Source organism: Oncorhynchus mykiss, chromosome 21, assembly GCF_013265735.2.
Source record: "Oncorhynchus mykiss isolate Arlee chromosome 21, USDA_OmykA_1.1, whole genome shotgun sequence".
Taxonomy (NCBI): domain Eukaryota; kingdom Metazoa; phylum Chordata; class Actinopteri; order Salmoniformes; family Salmonidae; genus Oncorhynchus; species Oncorhynchus mykiss.
In genome coordinates this window covers 3840618-3845617 of record NC_048585.1, presented here as the reverse complement: position 1 = coordinate 3845617, position 5000 = coordinate 3840618, and the positions used below count along the sequence as shown (strand labels likewise).

General features: G+C 44.3%; 1 protein-coding gene across 10 annotated transcripts in view; it reads left to right on the top strand.

Moving 5' to 3' along the window:
* Positions 1 to 5000, top strand: part of LOC110499739 (glutamate receptor-interacting protein 1-like) — a 718235-nt gene that overhangs the window by 461147 nt on the left and 252088 nt on the right. The gene's annotated exons all lie outside the window — the stretch shown is intronic.

Here is a 5000-nt window from a genome sequence, read left to right as displayed (position 1 = left end):
GAGGGGACATGGAGAGAAGTGGAACGTCATTCCCTGCACACCGTTTGTTTTGAAGTCCGCCGGCTGGGGAGACAGCCACTGTGTGTCGCCTCTGGCTAAAGAGACTGGAGTGGTCGTTCTCCTGATGTGTGAGATGGACGATATGAATATGTTATGACAGTACAGTAGGACTATAGGACTGGTGGGTTATGTTATGACAGTAGGACTATAGGACTGGTGGGTTATGTTATGACAGTAGGACTATAGGACTGGTGGGTTATGTTATGACAGTAGGACTATAGGACTGGTGGGTTATGTTATGACAGTAGGACCATAGGACTGACTGGTGGGTTATGTTATGACAGTAGGACTATAGGACTGACTGGTGGGTTATGTTATGACAGTAGGACTATAGGACTGGTGGGTTATGTTATGACAGTAGGGACTATAGGACTGGTGGGTTATGTTATGACAGTAGGACTATAGGACTGGTGGGTTATGTTATGACAGTAGGACTACAGGACTGGTTGGTTATGTTATGACAGTAGGACTATAGGACTGGTGGGTTATGTTATGACAGTAGGACCATAGGACTGACTGGTGGGTTATGTTATGACAGTAGGACTATAGGACTGGTGGGTTATGTTATGACAGTAGGGACTATAGGACTGACTGGTGGGTTATGTTATGACAGTAGGACTATAGGACTGGTGGGTTATGTTATGACAGTAGGACTATAGGACTGGTGGGTTATGTTATGACAGTAGGACTATAGGACTGGGGGTTATGTTATGACAGTAGGGACTATAGGACTGGTGGGTTATGTTATGACAGTAGGACTATAGGACTGGTGGGTTATGTTATGACAGTAGGACTATAGGACTGGTGGGTTATGTTATGACAGTAGGACTATAGGACTGGTGGGTTATGTTATGACAGTAGGACTATAGGACTGGTGGGTTATGTTATGAGAGTAGGACTATAGGACTGGTTGGTGGGTTATGTTATGACAGTAGGACTATAGGACTGGTGGGTTATGTTATGACAGTAGGACTATAGGACTGACTGGTGGGTTATGTTATGACAGTAGGGACTATAGGACTGGTGGGTTATGTTATGACAGTAGGGACTATAGGACTGGTGGGTTATGTTATGACAGTAGGACTATAGGACTGGGGGTTATGTTATGACAGTAGGACTATAGGACTGGTGGGTTATGTTATGACAGTAGGACTATAGGACTGACTGGTGGGTTATGTTATGACAGTAGGACTATAGGACTGGTGGGTTATGTTATGACAGTAGGACTATAGGACTGGTGGGTTATGTTATGACAGTAGGACTACAGGACTGGTTGGTTATGTTATGACAGTAGGACTATAGGACTGGTTGGTTATGTTATGACAGTAGGACTATAGGACTGACTGGTTGGTTATGTTATGACAGTAGGACTATAGGACTGGTGGGTTATGTTATGACAGTAGGACTATAGGACTGACTGATGGGTTATGTTATGACAGTAGGACTATAGGACAGGTGGGTTATGTTATGACAGTAGGACTATAGGACTGGTGGGTTATGTTATGACAGTAGGACTATAGGACTCTGGTGGGTTATGTTATGACAGTAGGGACTATAGGACTGGTGGGTTATGTTATGACAGTAGGACTATAGGACTGGTGGGTTATGTTATGACAGTAGGACTATAGGACTGACTGGTGGGTTATGTTATGACAGTAGGACTATAGGACTGACTGGTGGGTTATGTTATGACAGTAGGACTATAGGACTGGTGGGTTATGTTATGACAGTAGGACTATAGGACTGGTGGGTTATGTTATGACAGTAGGACTATAGGACTGGTTGGTTATGTTATGACAGTAGGACTACAGGACTGGTTGGTTATGTTATGACAGTAGGACTATAGGACTGGTGGGTTATGTTATGACAGTAGGACTATAGGGCTGGTGGTTTAGACCAATAGACAGACAGTAGAGAGGCACAGTAGAATATAGGTTATTTTCAGTTCATAGACCAACAGACAGGCATTCAGACAGACAGGTAGTCAGACAAACAGACATTCAGACAGACAGGCAGTCAGACGGACAGGCATTCAGACAGACAGTCAGACAGGCAGGCATTCAGACAGGCAGTCAGACAGACAGGCATTCATACAGACAGACAGGCAGTCAGACAGACAGGCATTTAGACCGACAGGCATTCAGACATACAGGCATTCAGACATACAGGCATTCAGACATACAGACATTCAGACAGACAGACAGACAGACAGGCATTCAGACAGACAGGCATTCAGACAGGCAGGCATTCAGACAGGCAGGCATTCAGACAGACAGGCATTCTGACAGACAGGCATTCTGACAGACAGGCATTCTGACAGACAGGCATTCTGACAGACGGGCATTCAGACAGACAGACCCCAGGTGAATCTACCATTGGACGTTTTCTAACTGTTCTTGTGTTTGGTCATCTACTGTAGCCTTGACATAATCTCGTCAGCTCATCTCTCTAACGCTTCCTTCTGAGATATCAGCCAGTGGGCGTCTCTGAATTCAGATGATGATATCCACTATGCGCACGTTCAGAAATAATCCCCAAGGCCATGAGCTTGTTTCTGTATAGATGAATTAAATACACAAGCGGTTTGAATCCTCCGACTAGCCGTACTATTGGTGACGTAAACTGAGTATGCAGTTTGCTTATTGGTCATAGTATGGATGTAGTTAGTATGCCAAAAGTTCCCGGATGTTGACACTATTGCCATGCTTTTAGGGCCCACGATGCAGTTCTTCATAAAAATGGCCGTTTTACAACATTTTCGGATTTGAAGAAAATGGCGGAGAATAATGCAGCCGACGTCCGACGAGAGAGGACACAAATTCACTGCTTTTACAAATTATGACAAAATGTTAAGAAAATGTTGAGCAATGTAATAAAGTAATTACCTTTCAAATGAGTTAAGTTATGTTGGCTGACAATTTGTTAGCTATGCTAGCCTTTTGAAACCGCATAGCATATCATTACAGCAGTTGCTTGTATATACTGGTATGTTAGCTAGCTACCTAGCGTTAGTTGGCTACTAACACATCGAACTCGCCAGTATATTAACTACACGCTCTCTAACTAACTAACATTTATTGACTTGATTATTCACGTAATTCTTAGCTTAGCTAAGTGGTATAGCATTCTCAATGGACATTGTTAATGAAGTTGTAAGATGTGTAGCTAGTCATTTGTTATGCTAACAAGCTAGCAAGAGGTTGCATAGCAACAGCATCAACTTCCGGTAGACAGGCGAAGCTCTAGTACAATCAACTGAAAGGATACCGTTTGTTTACAGCATACTAAAATTAACTAATAGCATGTGGTATGTAGCATATACTCATTTAGTATGTAGTATATACTCATTAAGTATGTAGTATATACTAATTTAGTATGTAGCATATACTCATTAAGTATGTACTCATTTAGTATGTAGTATATACTCATTTAGTATGTAGTATATACTCATTAAGTATGTAGTATATACTAATTTAGTATGTAGCATATACTCATTAAGTATGTACTCATTTAGTATGTAGTATATACTCATTTAGTATGTAGTATATACTCATTAAGTATGTAGTATATACTAATTTAGTATGTAGCATATACTCATTAAGTATGTACTCATTTAGTATGTAGTATATACTAATTTAGTATGTAGCATATACTCATTAAGTATGTACTCATTTAGTATGTAGTATATACTCATTTAGTATGTAGTATATACTCATTTAGTATGTAGTATATACTCATTTAGTATGTATTATATACTCATTTAGTATGTAGCATATACTCATTTAGTATGTAGCATATACTCATTTAGTATGTAGCATATACTCATTTAGTATGTAGCATATACTCATTTAGTATGTAGCATATACTCATTGAGTGTGTAGTATATACTCATTGAGTGTGTAGTATACAGTATGTGTGTGACATCTGCTGATGTTTGTGTGAAAAGGGCTTTATAAATACATTTGATTGATAGTATGGGTATTCAAACACAGCTACAGGGTGTGTATCAACCATCATGTTGTCTTGACATGACATTGGCTCTAGTGGAGACATTTTTTTCTTGTACGGTAATTATTCAACCCGTCGTGGTTAGGAGAGGGGACGGTGAGGGTGGATAGGAGAGGGGACGGTGAGGGTGGATAGGAGAGGGGACGGTGAGGGTGGATAGGAGAGGGGACGGTGAGGGTGGATAGGAGAGGGGACGGTGAGGGTGGATAGGAGAGGGGACGGTGAGGGTGGATAGGAGAGGGGACGGTGAGGGTGGATAGGATAGGGGACGGTGAGGGTGGATAGGAGAGGGGACGGTGGATAGGAGAGGGGACGGTGAGGGTGAATAGGAGAGGGGACGGTGAGGGTGGATAGGAGAGGGGACGGTGAGGGTGGATAGGAGAGGGGACGGTGAGCGTGAATAGGAGAGGGGACGGTGAGGGTGGATAGGAGAGGGGGTGGTGAGGGTGGATAGGAGAGGGGACGGTGAGGGTGGATAGGAGAGGGGACGGTGAGGGTGGATAGGAGAGGGGACGGTGAGGGTGAATAGGAGAGGGGACGGTGAGGGTGGATAGGAGAGGGGACGGTGAGGGTGAATAGGAGAGGGGACGGTGAGGGTGGATAGGAGAGGGGGCGGTGAGGGTGGATAGGAGAGGGGGTGGTGAGGGTGGATAGGAGAGGGGGTGGTGAGGGTGGATAGGAGAGGGGGTGGTGAGGGTGGATAGGAGAGGGGGCGGTGAGGGTGGATAGGATAGGGGACGGTGAGGGTGGATAGGATAGGGGACGGTGAGGGTGGATAGGAGAGGGGACGGTGAGGGTGGATAGGATAGGGGACGGTGAGGGTGGATAGGAGAGGGGACGGTGAGGGTGGATAGGAGAGGGGACGGTGAGGGTGGATAGGAGAGGGGACGGTGAGGGTGGATAGGAGAGGGGACGGTGAGGGTGGATAGGAG